Below are 21,793 nucleotides of genomic sequence, written 5' to 3' on the forward strand. Positions count from 1 at the left end.
CCTAATATAAACAACTACATACACTATAAGTGTTGTTTGCAGTCTTTGGTTGCGAGAGTGTAGGATAATTTAGAAATTGAGAAATCGTTTCCAGTTCAGATCCTAAATGAGAGTGAAGTGCGACGTCAATTACAAATAGTAAAATTAAACAACGATTAGTGAAAATTGTGTAATTAAAAAGTGAGCATGAACAGTGGCTAATGCATGCGAATTATGCTGGGATGGGATGTTGCGCGTCAAGGGGATGTTGCGTGTAAGTTTGGTTAGTCAAAATAAAATAAAATAGAATCACTTTATTTTTGAAAGCAGGGTATTTGCTTGAATAAGCACAGTTCTTGTATATTTTAAGTGCTGAATATAACATCTGCTTCCAACTCCCACTCTCAAACACGTAGATCCCCTGAACGCAGCTCACTTTCCAGCCCAAACTCTCAAACACATAGATCCCCTGAACGCAGCTCACGCTCCAGATCCCAATCACCTGAATTCTGATCACCTGTTCACACACCTGTATGTCATTATCACACAGTATTTAGTTCAGTTTTTGCACCCTATCATTGTGATGTATTGTTTGTTTTGTGACACACTGCCATTCGGAGCTCTGGGTTTCCCCCTAATTTGCACCTCCCGTGTATGATCGTTTTTGCCTGCCTCACTAACGACGCCTTTTGCCTGTACTTTAGCCTATCGGATTTTCTGTTATCAATTTATTACCTGATCTCTCGGATGAAGTTTACTAGCCTTTTCCCTGCCTGTACTGTTGGCTTTTTGGACCCTCTGTGTATGACCTGCCTGCCCCTGGACCCAGCTAGCTGCCTCCTCCTGTGGCCCAATACAATAAACACCTGCTGCGCCCTGCGCTTGAATCCAGCTCTCTGTCTCCCATCGTGTTCATTACACTGTATTGTTCCTGGCTTTTAGAACAATGGCATAAGCATCCCATAATCAGCCAGACATGTCAGGAACACTTTTAGACCAACAGTGCAGAATTGGACTTCCCCATAGGTCAGTGGTCCCTACCCCCTGGACACTGGCCAAATTGTAATTTTATCACCATACTGAACAGGATGCTATCATGTGAACTCAGGATTTTTTTTTTCTTCCCTTTTTCAGGACCCTGTCTTTCAAAGATAATTTGTAGAAATCCAAATAACTTCACAGATCTACATTATAAAGGGTTTAAACACTGTTTCCATGCTTGTTCAATGAATCCATAAACAATTAATGAACATGCACCTGTGGAATGATCGTTAAGACACTAACAGCTTACAGACAGTAGGCAATTAAGGTCACAGTTATGAAAACTTAGGACACTAAAGAGGTCTTTCTACTGACTCTGAAAAACACAAAAAAAAAGATGCCCAGGGTCCCAGCTCATCTGCCTGAACGTGCCTAACATGCTGAGCAGCCCGGACACGTCGCTTGCGCGAGCCTCGCAAAATAAATTTTGAAATCCATGTTATTCAATTATTGCACCCACACTGCTCGCGCGCGCCAACGAGCATCTGCGACGCCAAGGGCTAAAATAGAACTCATTCCTATTTCTGACGCAGATCGCGCTGCAAGTCCTGCCTCTCCCATCTCCTTATTGGTTTATAGAAGCAGGTACCCATGTGCCATCTCCTTATTGGTTATACCCACGTGGGTGATTGAATGTCTAACTGTTTTGCCGGTAGTTGTGGTTATACAATGAAAGTTTAGATGTGATCACCTTATAAGTTAAACTGATGAAAAAGCCTGGAAGGAGGAGAGATGACTAGAAACGATTCGGTTGGCCGTTTTATGTGTGGATTAATTGTCGGAGTAGAGGTCCTTGTGCATTTCAGGTAAAATAACAACTCAATGTTTATATCCCAGGACAAATTAGCTAGCAACAGCAAGCTAGCTAAATAGGACAAATTAACGTTAGCTAGCAAGTGCAAGCTAACTAGCTAAATTGCCATACATGTTTAATGCTTTTCGACCTGTACCCAAATTAATGTCATTGGTTCAGAGTTTGTTTAGATTTTTTAACCTGCGTGTCGTGATCGCGTTTGGTGTGGGGGGGCAAAATCAATTTATGCACGATAGCGCACGATGGTGCACGCGCGCTACAGGTTTGGGTTCTGTGTTAGGCATACTGCAAGGAGTTATGAGGAAGGCAGATGTGGCCAGGGCAATAAATTGCAATGTCCATACTGTGAGACGCCTAAGACAAAGCTACAGGGAGACAGGACGGACAGCTGATCGTCCTCGCAGTGGCAGACCACATGTAACAACACCTGCACAGGATCGGTACATCCGAACATCACACCAGCGGGACAGGTACTGCCCGAGTTACACCAGGAACGCACAATCCCTCCATCAGTGCTCAGACTGTCTGCAATAGGCTGAGAGAGGCTGGACTGAGTGCTTGTAGGCCTGTTGTAAGGCAGGTCCTCACCAGACATCACTGGCAACAACGTCACCTATGGGCACAAACCCACTGTTGCTGGACCATACAGGACTGGCAAAAAGTGCTCTTCACTGACGAGTGTGGAGGGTGGTGTGTCACAGCATCATCGGACTGAGCTTGTTGTCATTGCAGACAATCTCAACGCTGTGCGTTACAGGGAAGACATCCTCCTCCCTCATGTGGTACCCTTCCTGCAGGCTCATCCTGACATGACCCTCCAGCATGACAATACCACCAGCCATACTGCTCGTTCTGTGCGTGATTTCCTGCAAGACAGGAATGTCAGTGTTCGGCCATGGCCAGCAAAGAGCCCGGATCTCAATCCCATTGAGCACATCTGGGACGTGTTGGATCGGAAGGTGAGGGCTAGGGCCATTCCCCCCAGAAATGTCCGGGAACTTGCAGGTGCCTTAGTGGAAGAGTGGGGTAACCTCTCACAGCAAGAACTGGCAAATCTGGTGCAGTCCATGAGGAGGAGATGCACTGCAGTACTTTATGCAGCTGGTGGCCACACCAGATACTGACTGTTATTTTTGATTTTGACCCCCCCTTTGTTCAGGGACACATATTCAATCTCTGTTAGTCACATGTCTGTGGAACTTGTTCAGTTTATGTCTCAGTTGTTGAATCTTGTTATGTTCATACAAATATTTACACATGTTAAGTTTGCTGAAAATAAACGCAGTTGACAGTGAGAGGACATTTCTTTTTTTGCTGAGTTTATGTTGATCCACAAGTCGTGTCAGTGACTGCATTCATATCTTCTGGTGTTAGAGACTATTTTCTATCTTGGACCTCCCCTGCCCCGCCCCACTCCTCTCTAACACCCCTCACTCTCCTCTCCTTCGATCTTCTCTCACTTTCTCAATTTCAATTTAAGGGTCTTTATTAGCATGGGAAACATATGTTTACATTTCCAAACCAAGCAAAAGTGAAATAAACAATATATTTTTTTACAGTAAACATAACACCCACAAAAGTTCCAAAGAATAAAGTCATGTCAAATGTCATATTATGTTCAAATAGTTAAAGTACAAAAGGGAAAATAAATAAACATAAATATGGGTTGTATTTACAATGGTGTTTGTTCTTCACTGGTTGTTCTTGTGGCAATAGGTCACAAATCCTGCTGCTGTGATAGCACACTGTGCAATAGTTTTGGGAGTTTATCAAAATTGGGTTTATTTTCTGATTATTTGTGGGTCTGTGTAATCTGACTGAAATATTTATGGTTATACATTTGGCAGGTTAGGAAGTGCAGCTCACTTTCCACCTCATTTTGTGGGCAGTGCGCACATAGCCTGTCTTCTCTTGAGAGCCAGGTCTGCCTACTGCGGCCTTTCTCAATAGCAAGGCTATGTTAACTGAGACTGTACATAGTCAAAGCTTTCCTTAATTTTGGGTCAGTCACAGTGTTCAGGTATTCTAGTTTAGTGGTTAGAGCATTGGACTAGTAACCGAAAGGTTGCAAGTTCAAATCCCTGAGCTGACAAGGTACAAATCTGTCATTCTACCCCTGAACAGACAGTTAACCCACTGTTCCTAGGCTGTCATTGTAAAATAAGAATTTGTTCTTAACTGACTTGCCTAGTTATATAAAGAAATAATAAAAATAATTATGCCTCTGTGTACTCTCTGTTTAGGGCCAAATAGCATTATAATTTGCTGTTTTTTTTGTTAATTCTTTCAATGTGTCAAGTAATTAGGGCTCATAATTGGTGCAGCGGTCTAAGGCACTGCATCTCAGTGCAAGAGGCATCACTACAGTCCATGGTTTGAATCCAGGCTCTATCACATCTGGCTGTGATTGGGAGTCCAATAGGGTGGTGTCCAGTGTCGCCGGGGTAGGCCGTCATTGATAAATAAGAATTTGTTCTTAACTGACTTGTCTAGTTAAATTAAAGTGTATCTTTTTGTTTTCTCATGATTTGGTTGGGTCTAATTGTGTTGCTATCCTGGTGCTCTGTGGGGTCTTGTTTGTGTTTGTGAACAGAGCCCCAGGACCAGCTTGCTTAGGGGACTCTTCTCCAGGTTCATCTCTCTGTAGGTGATGGCTTTGTTATGGAAGGTTTGGGAATCGTTTCCTTTTAGGCGGTTGAAGAATTTTACTGCTCTTTTCTGGATGTTGATAATTAGTGGGTATCGGCCTAATTCTGTTCTGCATGCATAATTTTGTGTTTTACGTTGTACAAGGAGGATGTACATGGAGGTTGTACATGGAGGATGTACACGGAGGATGTAGACAGAAGTTGTACACGGAGGATGTACCCTTTCTTTCTTCTCCTCTCTGACTACCCCTTCTCTCCCCTCCCCCTCTTCTCCTTCCCCTCCCCCCTCTTCTCCTCCCCCCTCTCGTGTTTCAGCAGGGCCCCGTGCCACCGCTGCCTCTCGGGGCCAGATGAGTGACACGTGGGGCTGGCCGCTCCTCAGGGGCGTGCTCGGCCAGTAGGGAAGAAAGAAATGGCACTATGGAATTAGATCTTCTTTTGTTTGCTCAAACAGTTGGTCGGTTGTCAAGGAGGGCGGTCACGTGTGTTAGCGAGCAGAGGATCACAGGTTCGAGCCCGATATGGATACAGGGACGCTGGGACAGTGGAGGAAACTGTTAGCAGCATACTGACGTCCGTTATCGAATAGAGTGCCATTTTGGACATATCCAAGCCTCCAGGAAACACTTTCAATCAGTGTAAATGATATCAATCTGACAAGATTGGCATGATTTGGATTAAAGGGTACATTATGCTTTACAGTATGCCCTGATATACTGACTTATAATGAGAAAACAACATCAAATAAACAGTTTTAACTGCTGCTTTAATCATGCCTGTGGCAATGTACTATTGTTACAGACCCCCCTGGGGATTGTCCTAGGAACTCAACCCAGGCAGGGTCCCCCTACCCCCTTTGTTACTTTTAGTTTGGTCTGCTCACACACCGTGGCTTGGAACACAGGTGTGGACAGAAACTCAAGGGCACTACGTGGACACGTGTCATCGTTCATGTCCAGCTGAACTCTGTGTACAAACACAAGGCGGTACTCAAGCATAGTAACACATCTCATACCTGACCAGATTGACTATTTGTAGTTATCTGTCTATTAGCTGTTTGGGTATTCCGATTCATCATTTTATTTGTAATCTGTCATTCATCTCTGCTTGTTCTAATTGAAATGTTTCTTATTGTATGTTTTAAGTTTTTTTTTTTTTTGTAGTTATGGAGACACACACACACACACACACACACACACACACACACACACACACACACACACACACACACACACACACACACACACACACACACACACACACACACACACACACACACACACACACACACACACACACCTCTTCCCCATCTACTGTTGAATGTTCCCAGTCAGAGAACACTGGGGTCTAATCACACGTAGTGTTTGGCTAGACTGACAGTCAAGGTGTCTGTCCTCACACCTGCTGCCTGCCGTAAACACTGCTGGGGGAGGGGCGGGGTTACCCTGTCAGGCCACCACTACAACAGCAGCATTGTGCCTGGACAGCCCTGTCCACAGATTACATTACACACAGATTACCATTAGGTTACAGACTGGGCACCCAACCTGACCCCCCTCAGCTTGGACAATGCTGGTGTGGGGGGGTGCGCACACACACACACACACACACACACACACACACACACACACACACACACACACACACACACACACACACACATACATACACACACACACACACACACACACACACACACACACACACACACACACACACACACACACACACACACACACACACACACACACACACACACACACACACACACACACACACACACACACACACACACACACAGGGGCACAAAGTATGTGAGGATGGCTGCAGGGTCGTTCTTAAATATGCTTCTCTCTTATTCAGTACATTTAGTTTTTGCTTGCTTTTCTAAAGTCTACCAACCTTGCCAGAAGGCATGCCAGCTAAGATAGTTAGACAAGCTACTCTAACTAGCCTGAAAATAGCTTCTTTGTAGCTAGTTGGGAGATTAGGAACCTATCTGGGCTAGCTAAAGCCAATTCCATAAAATTGCTAGGTGGCTAGTAGAATTACAGAGAAACAAACAAACAAAAAATGTATGGGGGGACGTGCCCCCTCCCCTGTGCCCCCTATGGGCATGACAATTCTGACACGCTTAACTTCAGATTTATTAGTTCTAGACTAGGGAGTCCTAGACTAAGGTAAGTAAGGACAAACCAGTTATTCTTTGTGAAGGATGCTTCAAAGACCAGGGATGGGACAGTAATACATAAGCATTGTGTGGAGCAAGTCACCAAAACCAAACAATGGACGGAGGTAAAAGAAAATGTTCAAAGAATTTCAGTGACTTTGAAAAAACCCTCTTGAAGCGAATTGTGTCAAACCAGACAATTAACAGCATGATTCCTCAACAGAAACAAGAAAGAGAATGCCTGGATACCATTTCTGATGAATTCAATTCAAATGAAAAAGTAAACAAAAGGACGATACAACAACTTCAGGTAAGATACTATATTTATTGTTGGCCCACTTTTACAAATCAGAGTCACTTTGTTTTCTTGTGTAACACAACACAGTGGGGCCTAAATGTATTTGTGTGACAGAAATCCAACACAAACAATATCATACATAATTATTAATATCATTTATATATTGTCTTGTCTTTCTAAGGTCCTGTGAAAAACATAAAAACATACTTAAAGAAGACAAATGCTGTTGCTGGTAGGGAGCATTTCAAGACTGGTGGAGGACCCCTAGTAAGACCACAGACAGATGAGCTGGGGGACTTTTAGCCGGGATCATTGATAGCCAGCAACCCCTGGAAGATATCCCAGATGATGACCATTTGGACAGTTCAGATGGGGGACTGTTCCAATCCTCATTTGGTAGGACACATTCATTCAACATGTGTCATCCCTGGACTGCAGGGAATAAGTAATGTTGTCAGTTATCTCTTGCACTCCCTTAATAACAATTATGTAATGAACTCTTGAACTCTAAAGAGTTATCTAATGCAGCAATGTAATAATTTTCTAGAGGCAGATGTTCACCATAGCTTGGAGGGGATAAGACAGGATGAAGTTCAGCCCGCTACATCTGCAGCAGCCAGGAGGGAAGATTGTGTCACTAACCCGAGCCAGAGGATAAAGACAAAGAGGCTGAGCATGCATGACAAACGGGCCATGGAATTTCATGAGCGGAAACTAATGTATTTAAAAAAAGAGCATGATATGCAGATGTGAATCCTTCATGTTGAGTTGGCTATTAAGGAGAAACATGAAGCAGCAGCAGTACCAATGTTCTTTTCAAACCAGCACCAGATTGGTGTCCCGATCTTTCCATTTGTGATTAAAACCCTTTTTGTTACCAATCCACGGCTATTGTTTGCCTCAATCACTATCTTTGTTGTGAGAAGTACTGAATAGCAAAAACATCTCTTCAGGGTAGTCCATTTATGTCATAGTCTGCCTCAACCATGGGAACATCTGGGTCATCCTCATCTTCAATGCCCGGATCTGGGCAGCCATGCTGCTTGAGGTAATTGTGAATCACTGCTGTTGAAATTATGACAATGCAGCATCTTCTTGGTTGAAAGCGCAATGGGTTTCTGAGACACTGGAAACAACTCTTCCATACACTAAACATGCGCTCCACTACACCTCTGGTGTGGATATGAGTTTGGTTGTACCGTTGTTGCTCAGGTGCTATTGCATGAAGATAGGGGGTGAACAAGAAGTTGGTATGTGCATAACTACTGTCATCAAGTATGATTCCACTATGTTGTCCTCCTTCAAGCTGAGCATCCAAAGATGAGTTGCACCTTTTCAACATGCAACAATGTTGGAGAACTGCAATTGGGACGCACACACTTTGTACATTTATTGAGAACCAGTTTTTATGATTCCTGTACTCCTCAACATCTGCTGTAGAGGGACACTTGATAGGAATATGACATCCATCTATACAGCCAATGACTCCAGGGAAGTTCCCATATTCATAGAACTACCTTGTAGTTGGCTTAGGCAGCGTCTTTCAGTTCACATACTGTACATCATTGGAGACTTTGTGGACTATTCTGCATACAGTCGGTTCACTTACACCACACAAATCTCCTGTTTCATGATGGAAGGTTCCAGATGCCAAAAAACTCAAGGTGATCAGTGTAATATTTGTGTTGTGGAGAAATGACCAGGCAGGAGACGGGAGTACAGTTAGTTCAGTTAGTTTACAGTTTCGTTTAGTCAAACCTCTCGTGCTCTACAGTTCCCGGGCACAATAGTGCGCATGTGCATTTCCTATTAGGTGTAGTAACGTAACACTGTCGTAATACATCACCGCTTAGTAACAGCAAAGTAACTAATATAAACAGATGTAGATCCCAGATACTACAATCAGTACTTGTTAGGAAAGAGGGATGGGCCTTCCCCTAAGAGAGTCAGATGAAAGCCTTGGCTCAAGCAAACAAATTATGTCAGCTGCATTTTTTTTTGTACATATGGAAACTGATTCAATAAAAATCATTCAGTGGGTTGCTCCTGTCTATAACCGCTCTTCTGTCTGGCCTTGGTGGTGCTTTTTGATCATCAGTGAAATACTGTAGTCCAGGTAGTCAATGCCGAGGTCATCCTGGGGGCCAACATCCATTCATCTGAAGTTAAACCTGCCTCTGGACAGGTTTAATTGAAGCCTTCACTTAGATCTACATCTAATCGTCTTTCTGTAAATCAGACTTTTAAAATCTAGACCAGGGAAAGTCTGAGACTATTTTAAACCATGTCTGAGAAATACCATTTCATTTAGTCCAGTTTAAAAGTGCAATTTAGTCTAGGATCAGGCTTAATCTGTGTCCGCGAAACCGCCCCCAAATATATAGATGTGCCATCCAGGAGCAGCTCTATGTTCTGTTTGTCTTAGCTAACCTCTACTCTATGGTCTGGTAGTCTGACACTGGATGTAGTTGCCCGGCTTTCCCTCGGTTGGATTGACCATAATACTTATTGATTGTCTGGGATGGCTCAGAGTGGCTAGACTCCCCCCCCCCCCGCTCTAAGTTATAAAAACAGCCCGAAGCAGAGCTGGCCTGGCTGAACTGACTGATCTACTGGCTAACTGAACGTTGTGGCTTGGGAGGAAGGTGGTCTGAGTAACACTGTGGCTTGGGGGGAAGGTGGTCTGAGTAACACTGTGGCTTGGGGGGGAAGGTGGTCTGAGTAACACTGTGGCTTGTGGGGAAGGTGGTCTGAGTAACACTGTGGCTTGGGAGGAAGGTGGTCTGAGTAACACTGTGGCTTGGGAGGAAGGTGGTCTGAGTAACACTGTGGCTTGGGGGGGAAGGTGGTCTGAGTAACACTGTGGCTTGTGGGGGAAGGTGGTCTGAGTAACACTGTGGCTTGGGAGGAAGGTGGTCTGAGTAACACTGTGGCTTGGGGGGGAAGGTGGTCTGAGTAACACTGTGGCTTGTGGGGGAAGGTGGTCTGAGTAACACTGTGGCTTGTGGGGAAGGTGGTCTGAGTAACACTGTGGCTTGTGGGGAAGGTGGTCTGAGTAACACTGTGGCTTGTGGGGAAGGTGGTCTGAGTAACACTGTGGCTTGTGGGGAAGGTGGTCTGAGTGGTCTGAGACACTGTGGCTTGGCTCCCGAGTGGCACAGCGGTCTAAGGCACTGCATTTCAGTGCTAGAGGCATTACTACAGACACCCTGGTTTGAATCCAGGCTGTATCACAACCGGCCGTGATTGGGAGTCCCATGGGGCGGCACACAATTGACCCAGCGTCATCTGGGTTTGGCCTATGTAGGCCGTCATTGTAAATAAGAATTAGTTCTTAACTGACTTGCCTAGTTAAATAAAGGTTAAATAAAAATACAAAAATATGCTGTTTTTGTCTTCATAACGAAGGTAACAGCAACAAATCGTGATATATTTTGCTAAATTCCTATTATTGTAGCTTGTTATGATCATAAATTGTGTTGGTATTTTCTAGTCCTTCTATTGGTCAATAATTTCTGCCAATGGACTATTTTTGTCCTTGTTGATCCAAAGTGTCATGAAGGTGTAATAACCCAGACTGAGTCTCAATGTGCCAGCGGCCAGTGTCGGAATGTAGCCTTTCCATTTGCATTCCTGTCTCTCACCACAAGAGTCAAACTATAACGATGGCCAAGCACTTGCCTAATGCCTGAGGGAAACTGTAGTTCCAGAGCAGTTTTCATAAGACAGCAAACATTGCTATAGCAGGTCCATCTAACTGAATCAAGGCCCAACTCTTTTGTCATACATTGATGTTTCTCTCTCCGTGTTGTGAGAGGTAGTATGGCTGGGCTAGCCTGGTCCCATATCTGTTTTTGCTGTCTTGCAAACACCTACTGTAGGATAATTACTCAGCTCATTGGTAAGGCAGAAAGAGAGAGGGCCTCTCTAGCTACGTTCGGTGGGCAGTACACAGCTGGGAAACAGATCACTGAGGTTTGTCTTTTACCAGGGCCAGCAGCTGTCTAATAACCATAATCGGCATCGTCAACAACAGCCCTCTCCTCAGCTCAGGTCACTACTCTGCTAATTGAGGCCTATAGATGGAGGGGAGACGAATACAATGTAAATACAATTAATGTACAGCACTTTGTGACATCGGCTGATGTAAAAAGGGCTTTATAAAGTTGATTGATTAACAGTTGATTGATTAATTGATTGAATTAATGATCATGAAACACAGGAAATCTGAGCCTTTAGTTGGAACCACCATTTCATTGCCGGTACCTGATACCAGTGTCTGTCTGAAACAAGCTCTTGTTATGTGCACTTGAACTGTTTTTGCAGGGTACTCTTCAACCTTTTATGAGGCTTTTGTCGTCTTTGCAGGTTTAACGTTGTCAGCTCAACAGTCTTTTGAAAAATGTTGTTGCCCAACATGGCGTAAGGAGATAGCGGTGCAAAGAGCCTAGTAAGACCCGGACGGATGCCTTTGTGCCTGACACTATGATTACTCAGAAAGCCTCTGGAATGCTTTCCCCTCATTAGGGAGACTGATATAGTAAAAGAAGACAACAAATTAGTTAACTCCCCCCTATAACAGTTATGTATCACGTTTTAGGGAAGACCCAGATGCAGACAGTGTCGAAGTCACAAAAGTTTATTACTAGAACAGGGGGCAGGCAAAACGACAGGTCAAGGGCAAGCAGAGGTCAGTAATCCAGATCAGAGTCCAAAAGGTACAGAACGGCAGGCAGTCTCAGGGTCAGGGCAGGCAGAGGTCAATAATCCAGTGTGGTGTGACAAGCAGGCAGAATGGTCAAAACCGGGAAAACAGGAACTAGAAACAGACACGTGCAAGGGGGAAAATGCTGGTAGGCTTGACAAAAAAAACTAACTGGCAACAGACAAACAGAGAACACAGGTATAAATACACTTGGGGTAATGGGGAAGATGGACGACACCTGGAGGGAGGTGGAGACAAGCACAAAGACAGGTGAAACTGATCAGGGTGTGACATTATGGATAACATTTTCCCCAGACAAAGACTTAAAGATAGTAGCCAAAACATTTTGGCAAGGGAAATGGATTTCATTAAAGAGACAGATAAAAAAAGAAAAAAAGAATGGCCAATCCATAACCCTCAAAATTAATATCAGAGTCCAGAATGTCCCCAGAGATCCAAGTTTCAGTCAATACCAGAATGTCTGGATTCTTTTGCATAGCCCAGATCTACACTCCAGTTAAGGAAGCAGGCTCCTAATGTTCAGATGCATCAAACCAATTCCTTTACGATTTTTTAAGTCACATGGAGTATCCAACTCAAACAAGCTACGTTCAATAGTTGGTTGCAGGCCCTGTCTGGTGGTTGATATTGATATTATAAGGTGTCAGAGGAAGGCCCCAAAAATTGTCAAAGACTCCAGTCACCCATGTCATAGACTGTTCTCTCTGCTACTGCACAGCTCCTTAAGAGCGTCTACCCCCAAGCCATAAGACTGCTGAACAATTCATCAAATGGCCACCTGGACTATTTTATTTATTTTGATTTCACCTTTATTTAACCAGGTAAGCTAGTTGAGAACAAGTTCTCATTTGCAACTACGACCTGGCCTAGATAAAGCATAGCAATTCGACACATACAACAACACAGAGTTACACATGGAATAAACAAAACATACAGTCAATAAAACAGTAGAAAAATAAGTATATATACAATGTGAGCAAATGAGATGAGATAAGGGAGGTAAAGGCAAAAAAAGGCCATGGTGGCGAGGTAAATACAATATAGCAAGTATAACACTGGAATGGTATATTTGCAGTGGAAGAATGTGGAAAGTAGAAATAGAAATAATGGGGTGCAAAGGAGCAAAATAAATAAATAAATACAGTAGGGGAAGAGGTAGTTGTTTGAGCTAAATTATAGATGGGCTATGTACAGGTGCAGTAATCTGTGAGCTGCTCTGACAGCTGGTGCTTAAAGCTAGTGAGGGAGATAAGTGTTTCCGGCTTCAGAGATTTTTGCAGTTCGTTCCAGTCATTGGCAGCAGAGAACTGGAAGGAAAGACGACCAAAGGAGGAATTGGCTTTGGGGGTGACCAGTGAGATATACCTGCTGGAGCGCGTGCTACGAGTGGGTGCTGCTATGGTGACCAGTGAGCTGAGATAAGGCGGGGCTTTACCTAGCAGAGACTTGTAGATAACCTGTAGCTAGTGGGTTTGGCGACGAGTATGAAGCGAGGGCCAACCAACGAGAGCGTACAGGTCGCAATGGTGGGTAGTGTATGGGGCTTTGGTGACAAAACGGATGGCACTGTGATAGACTGCATCCAGTTTGCTGAGTAGAGTGTTGGAGGCTATTTTATAGATGACATCACCGAAGTCGAGGATCGGTAGGATGGTCAGTTTTACGACGGTATGTTTGGCAGCATGAGTGAAGGATGATTTGTTGCGATATAGGAAGCCGATTCTAGATTTAATTTTGGATTGGAGATGCTTAATATGAGTCTGGAAGGAGAGTTTACAGTCTAACCAGACACCTAGGTATTTGTAGTTGTCCAAGTATTCTAAGTCAGAGCCGTCCAGAGTAGTGATGCTGGACGGGCGAGCAGGTGCGGGCAGTGATCGGTTGAATAGCATGCATTTAGTTTTACTAGCATTTAAGAGCAGTTGGAGGCCACGGAAGGAGAGTTGTATGGCATTGAAGCCCGTCTGGAGGTTAGTTAACACAGTGTCCAAAGAGGGGCCAGAAGTATATAGAATGGTGTCGTCTGCGTAGAGGTGTATCAGAGAATCACCAGGAGCAAGAGCAACATCATTGATGTATACAGAGAAGAGAGTCGGCCCGAGGATTGAACCCTGTGGCACCCCCATAGAGACTGCCAGAGGTCCGGACAACAGGCCCTCCGATTTGACACACTGAACTCTATCAGAGAAGTAGTTGGTAAACCAGGTGAGGCAATCATTTGAGAAACCAAGGCTGTCGAGTCTGCCAATAAGAATGTGGTGATTGACAGAGTCGAAAGCCTTGGTTTCTCAAAGGTCGATGAATACGGCTGCGCAGTAATGTCTCTTATCGATGGCTGTTATGATGTCATTTAGGACCTTGAGCGTGGCTGAGGTGCACCCATGACCAGCTCTGAAACCAGATTGCATAGCGGAGAAGGTACGGTGGGATTCGAAATGGTCGGTAATCTGTTTGTTAACTTGGCTTTCGAAGACCTTAGAAAGACAGGGTAGGATAGATATAGGTCTGTAGCAGTTTGGGTCTAGAGTGTCCCCCTTTGAAGAGGGGGATGACCACGGCAGCTTTCCAATCTTTGGGAATCTCAGATGATACGAAAGAGAGGTTGAACAGGCTAGTAATAGGGGTTGCAACAATTTCGGCAGATCATTTTAGAAAGAGAGGGTCCAGATTGTTTAGCCCGGCTGATTTGTAGGGGTCCAGATTTTGCAGCTCTTTCAGAACATCAGTTATCTGGATTTGGGTGAAGGAGAAATGGTGGGGGCTTTGGCGGGTTGCTGTGGAGGGTGCCGGGCAGTTGACCGGGATAGGGGTAGCCAGGTGGAAAGCATGGCCAGTCGTAGAGAAATGCTTACTGAAATTCTCAATTTGTGATAAAGTGCGTCTAGGTGATAGGTGTAGGAGTCAGGCGCAGGAGAGCAGGGATGTCTGAGAAGCGTGTTTTTATACCAACACTGGAATGGCACAATCGAAAAGGACAACGCCCTCGTAACAGAGAACCCGTGCAAACGCACGGAGGAACAAACACAGTTCCGACACTCATACACTTACGTAACCGTGAAAACAAATAACGGTAAATCCAACCAAGCACTTCACAATAAAAGACTAATCCCGCACAAACTAGGCAGGCAACAGGTTACAATTATACACACAGAAATTAACGCAAATGAAACCAGGTGTGAAAAAGAACCAGGCGCAGACACCTAGACACAGAACAGGGCTCCGGGCAGCCGAGCGGAAATGGAGGAAAACTCGCCTCCCTGCGGACCTGGCATCCTTTCACTCCCTCCTCTCTACATTCTCCTCTTCTGTCTCTGCTGCTAAAGCCACTTTCTACCACTCTAAATTCCAAGCATCTGCCTCTAACCCTAGGAAGCTCTTTGCCACCTTCTCCTCCCTCCTGAATCCTCCTCCCCCTCCCCCCTCCTCCTCCCTCTCTGCGGATGACTTCGTCAACCATTTTGAAAAGAAGGTCGACGACATCCGATCCTCGTTTGCTAAGTCAAACGACACCGCTGGTTCTGCTCACACTGCCCTACCCTGTGCTTTGACCTCTTTCTCCCCTCTCTCTCCAGATGAAATCTCGCGTCTTGTGACGGCCGGCCGCCCAACAACCTGCCCGCTTGACCCTATCCCCTCCTCTCTTCTCCAGGCCATTTCCGGAGACCTTCTCCCTTACCTCACCTCGCTCATCAACTCATCCTTGACCGCTGGCTACGTCCCTTCCGCCTTCAAGAGAGCGAGAGTTGCACCCCTGCTGAAAAAACCTACACTCGATCCCTCCGATGTCAACAACTACAGACCAGTATCCCTTCTTTCTTTTCTCTCCAAAACTCTTGAACGTGCCGTCCTTGGCCAGCTCTCCTGCTATCTCTCTCAGAATTACCTTCTTGATCCAAATCAGTCAGGTTTCAAGACTAGTCATTCAACTGAGACTGCTCTTCTCTGTGTCACGGAGGCGCTCTGCACTGCTAAAGCTAACTCTCTCTCCTCTGCTCTCATCCTTCTAGACCTATCGGCTGCCTTTGATACTGTGAACCATCAGATCCTCCTCTCCACCCTCTCCGAGTTGGGCATCTCCGGCGCGGCCCACGCTTGGATTGCGTCCTACCTGACAGGTCGCTCCTACCAGGTGGCGTGGCGAGAATCTGTCTCCGCACCACGTGCTCTCACCACTGGTGTCCCCCAGGGCTCTGTTGTAGGCCCTCTCCTATTCTCGCTATACACCAAGTCACTTGGCTCTGTCATATCCTCACATGGTCTCTCCTATCATTGCTATGCAGACGACACACAATTAATCTTCTCCTTTCCCCCTTCTGATAACCAGGTGGCGAATCGCATCTCTGCATGTCTGGCAGACATATCAGTGTGGATGACGGATCACCACCTCAAGCTGAACCTCGGCAAGACGGAGCTGCTCTTCCTCCCGGGGAAGGACTGCCCGTTCCATGATCTCGCCATCACGGTTGACAACTCCATTGTGTCCTCCTCCCAGAGTGCTAAGAACCTTGGCGTGATCCTGGACAACACGCTGTCGTTCTCAACTAACATCAAGGCGGTGACCCGTTCCTGTAGGTTCATGCTCTACAACATTCGCAGAGTACGACCCTGCCTCACACAGGAAGCGGCGCAGGTCCTAATCCAGGCACTTGTCATCTCCCGTCTGGACTACTGCAACTCGCTGTTGGCTGGGCTCCCTGCCTGTGCCATTAAACCCCTACAACTCATCCAGAACGCCGCAGCCCGTCTGGTGTTCAACCTTCCCAAGTTCTCTCACGTCACCCCGCTCCTCCGCTCTCTCCACTGGCTTCCAGTTGAAGCTCGCATCCGCTACAAGACCATGGTGCTTGCCTACGGAGCTGTGAGGGGAACGGCACCTCCGTACCTTCAGGCTCTGATCAGGCCCTACACCCAAACAAGGGCACTGCGTTCATCCACCTCTGGCCTGCTCGCCTCCCTACCTCTGAGGAAGTACAGCTCCCGCTCAGCCCAGTCAAAACTGTTCGCTGCTCTGGCACCCCAATGGTGGAACAAACTCCCCCACGACGCCAGGTCAGCGGAGTCAATCACCACCTTCCGGAAACACCTGAAACACCACCTCTTTAAGGAATACCTAGGATAGGATAAAGTAATCCTTCTAACCCCCCCCCCCCCCCTTAAAAGAGTTAGATGCACTATTGTAAAGTGGTTGTTCCACTGGATATCATAAGGTGAATGCACCAACTTGTAAATCGCTCTGGATAAGAGCGTCTGCTAAATGACTTAAATGTAAATGTAAATGTAACCAAAGACAAAACAAACAGAAAAGGAAAAAGGGATCGGTGAGGGCTAGTAGACCAGCGACGCCGACTGCCGAGCGCCGCCCGAACAGGGAGAGGAGCCACCTTCGGTAGAAGTCGTGACACAATTATAGTGGATTTATCGGTATTTACATTGCTGCTACTCGCTGTTTATTATCTATGCATAGTCACTTTACCCCTACCTACATGTGCAAATTACCTTAAGTAACCTGTACATTGACTCTGTACTGGTACGCTCTGTATATAGCCTTACTATTGTTATTTTATTGTGTAACTTTTTATTAATTTTTTTACTTATGTTTATTTAGCAAATCTTTTTTAAACTCTATTTCTTGAACTGTATTGTTGGTTAAGGGCTTGTAAGTAAGCATTTCACGGTAAGGTCTAGGGCCTGTTGTATTCGGCGCATGTCGGCGCATGTGACAAATAACATTTGATTTGATTTGAGATTGCACAGAACTGCACCATTTGGTCTATCCCTATTAGTAATAAAGGAAGGAGTAGAGATTGGAATTACCTTGCCAACGTTAGCACCATAGGGCATGAGGCCGCAGCCAACGTCAATATGAGGAACTCTCAGAGTAACCAATGAAGGAATGTTATAAATTGACTAGGCAACATTACTACAATAATTTTCATTTTACCAGGCAAGTCAGTTAAGAACAAATTCTTATTGACAATGACGGCCTACCGCGGCCAAACCCGAACCCGGACGAAGCTGGGCCAATTGTGTGTCGCCCTATGGAACACCCAATCACGGCTGGTTGTGATACAGCCTGGAATTGATCCAGGGTCTGTAGTCATGTCTCCAGCACTGAGATGCAGTGCCTTAGATGTCTGCGCCACTCAGGAGCGAATTAATGCTGGGATGGAAGGTATCACCTGAGCGGGCCTTGGTCTTTCTCTGAGTTAATATCTTAACACGGCCTTGAAATGTGAAGGGAGGGTCCAGGTATTAACCTTGCTGTCTGTCTCTCCGACATTTGCAACATTGTTTCCATATTGAAATTCAATCTCCAGCTGTCACATCGTAATGAACGTGTCGCGAGTCGGGGCCAGACAGACAGGCTGAAAAAAAAATCTCAGACAGTCGAAATCATGAATCAGCATAACTGTTATGGATATATACAAAGAAATGTCAATAGAAAAACACAAAATGCAGCTAGCGTGTTATTCCTGCTTCAGTTTGAAGTGATTGTGTTAGCTGTGTAGTTGGCTAGATTCTCTGAACAGTGTCCTGGCAAGAGAGCAAATGTTTTATGCCAGGTGAAATCGCACATCATTATCTCATTGTTATGAATTTATCCCCCAAAAATCACTAGAAAACAGCTTAAACAAACTCAAATGCAGCTTTTTTTCTGTTATTCTGGCTGCACTGTTTAAAGTGACTGTGACTCAGTCTATAAAAAAGTGGTCAGATGAAGCAGATGCTGAACTACAGGACTGCTTTCTATCACAGACTGGAACATGTTCCGAGCTTCTTCCGATGGCATTGAGGAGTACATCACATCAGTCACTGGCTTCATCAATAAGTGCATCGAGGACGCCCTCAAAGCTCATCACTAAACTAAGGACCCTGGGACTAAACATTTCCCAGGACAACAACCTCTCCCTCAACGTGATCAAGACAAAGGAGATTATTGTGGACTACAGGGAAAGGAGGACTGAGCACACCCCCATTCTGATCGACGGGGCTGCAGTGGAGCAGGTTGAGAGCTTCAAGTTCCTTGACATCCACATCACCAACAAACTAACATGGTCCAAGACAGTCGTGAAGAGGGCACGACAAAACCTATTCACCCTCAGGAGACTGAAAAGATTTGGCATTGGTTCTCAGATCCTCAAAAGGTTTTACAGCTGCACCATCGAGAGCATCCTGACTGGTTGCATCACTGTCTGGTATGGCAACTGCTCGGCCTCCGACCGCAAGGCACTACAGAGGGTAGTGAGTACAGCCCAGTACATCACCGGGGCCAAGCTTCCTGCCATCCAGGACCTCTATACCAGGCGGTGTCAGAGGAAGGCCCTAAAAATGGTCAAAGACTTCAGCCACCATAGTCATGGACTGTTTTCTCTGCTACCGCACGGAAAACGGTACCAGAGCGCCAAGTCTAGGTCCAAGAGGCTCCTAAATAGCTTCTAACCCCAAGCCATAAGACTCCTGAATAGCTAATCATTGTCCCCCTCCCCCCTCTCTGGAACGCTGTTGCTACTCTCTGTTATTATCTATGCATAGTCACTTTAATAACTCTACCTACATGTACATATTACCTCAATTACCTCAACACCGGTGCCCTCACACATTGACATTGACCCTGTACCGGTACCCCCTGTATATAACCGCACTATTGTTATTTACTGCTGCTCTTTAATTATTTGTTACTCTTATCTCTTACTTTTTTGTTGTTGGTATTTTCTTAAAACGGCATTTTTGGTTAAGGTCTTGTAAATAAGCATTTCACTGTAAGGTCTACACCTGTTGTATTCGGCGCATGTGACAAATAAAATTTGATTTGATTTGAAGTTGGCTAGCTAGCAAGCAAGGGATAAGAAAGTTGCCAACCATCATGGCAACGGAACATTTAGAACGAACGACTTGGGTTTAAATTTAGAACAAAAAGACAACGACCGAAAAAAGGTACAAGTTTAAGTTTGTTCCACCTGATTGAGTCCGACCACAAGTCAGAGAACACTATGATGACACACCAAATGAGTTTGATGGATCATTTAAGTCTTCTTAAAACGTATGACTGCAATTCTCTTTGGATCAAAGCTCCAGCTAAACGGCATTATATTATATATTCTTCTTATGCCTCTTAAGGGAAAAGTAATCCAAAAGTAACTGAAAGTAGTAAGATTATATTATTGAATTGGGGTAATCCAAAAGTGACATACTGATTACAATTTTGGATACTAGTAACTGTAACAGATTACATTCAGAAAGTAACCTACCCAACCCTGTCGACATGAGTGGCCAAATGATCAGGAGATGCCTACTTGATCAAAGGAAACATCAAGAACCCTCCTTTAGCCATTTGTTGTAACGATTTGCATGATCATCACCTGATGAGGCCTGAAGTAAGCTTTAGAGTGATGGTATTTTATTTGGCAGACCCCATCTGTAGATCAAAGGAGATTGGTGGCACCTTAATTGGGGAGGACGGGGTCGTGGTAATGGCTGGAGCGGAATGAGTGTAATGGTATCAAATACATCAAACACATGGTTGCCATGTTTTTGATTCCATTCCATTCGCTCCGTTCCAGACATTATTATGAGCCATCCTCCCCTCAGCAGCCTCCACTGCTGTAAATTGTTTCATATCTCTCTCTAACAATTCAATTCAAAGGGCTTTATTAGCATGGGAAACATATGTTAACATTGCCTAAGCAAGTTAAATAGATAATAAACAAAAGTGAAATGAACAATCAAAAACTAACAGTGAACATAATACTCACAAGCTTCAACGGAATAGACACATTTCAAATGTCATATTATGGCTATATACAGTGTTATAATGATGTGCAAATAGTTTAAGTACAAAAAGGCTAATAAATAAACATAAATATGGGTTGTATTTACAATGGTGTTTGTTCTTCACTGGTTGCCTTTTTCTTGCGGCAATAGACCACAAATCTTGCTGCTGTGATGGCACACTGGTATTTCACCCAATAGATATGGGAGTTTATCAAAATTGGATTTGTTTTGGAATTCTTTGTGGGTCTGTGTAATCTGAGGGAAATATGTGTCTCTAATATGGTCATACATTTGGCAGGAGGTTAGGAAGTGCAGCTCACTTTCCACCTCATTTTGTGGGCAGTGTGTCAGGACTCGGTGCGAGAAACAGTCACTAAATCGGCAGAACCCAGAAGATGAGGCAGACACAGCAGTACTAGAGATGGTGGTTTAATAAAAAATAGATATCTTCCAAAATACAAAGAAAATCCACAAAGTGGTAAAAACAGCAAGGGAAAAACAAACCTCAAAAGACTAATACAAAATACAAAAGAACAAAACCAGAGAACCTCTGGAAAATCCAACAAGAGAAAAAATATATGTTCACAACAAGGCTTGGGCTGGGGCTGGGTGCTAACATACAAACACTGAGCAGGGAACTGAGGAACACACAGGGATTAAATACTAACAAGGGAACGACATACAGGTGCAAACAATAATTAGAGCAAGGGAAAAACAAAAGGTACAAAAAAGGTGCAATGGGGACATCTAGTGACAAAAAAAACCAGAACAGTCCTGGCCAAAACCTGACACAGTGTGCACATAACCTGTCTTCTCTTGAGAGCCAGGTGTGCCTACAAAGGCCTCTCTCAATAGCAAGGCCATGCTCTCTGTACATAGTCTGTACATAGTCAAAGCTTTCCTTAATTTTGGGTCAGTCACAGTGGTCAGGTATTCTGCCACTGTGTACTCTCAATGTATGGCCAAATAGCATTCCAATTTGCTCTGCTTTTTGGTAAATTCTTTCCAATGTGTCAAGTAATTATTTTGTTGTTTTCTCATTATTTGGTTGGGTCTAATTACAGTTGAAGTCGGAAGTTTACATACACTTAGGTTGGAGTCATTAAAACTCGTTTTTCAACCACTCCACACATTTCTTGTTAACAGACTATAGTTTTGGCAAGTCGGTTAGGACATCTACTTTGTGCATGACACAAGTAATTTTTCCAACAATTGTTTACAGACAGATTATTTCACTTATCATTCACTGTATCACAATTCCAGTGGGTCAGAAGTTTACATAAACTAAGTTGACTGCCTTTAAACAGCTTGGAAAATTCCAGAAAATCATTTGAGTAAATCATTT

This window comes from Salvelinus alpinus, chromosome 6, assembly GCF_045679555.1.
Source record: "Salvelinus alpinus chromosome 6, SLU_Salpinus.1, whole genome shotgun sequence".
NCBI classification, from domain to species: Eukaryota; Metazoa; Chordata; class Actinopteri; order Salmoniformes; family Salmonidae; genus Salvelinus; species Salvelinus alpinus.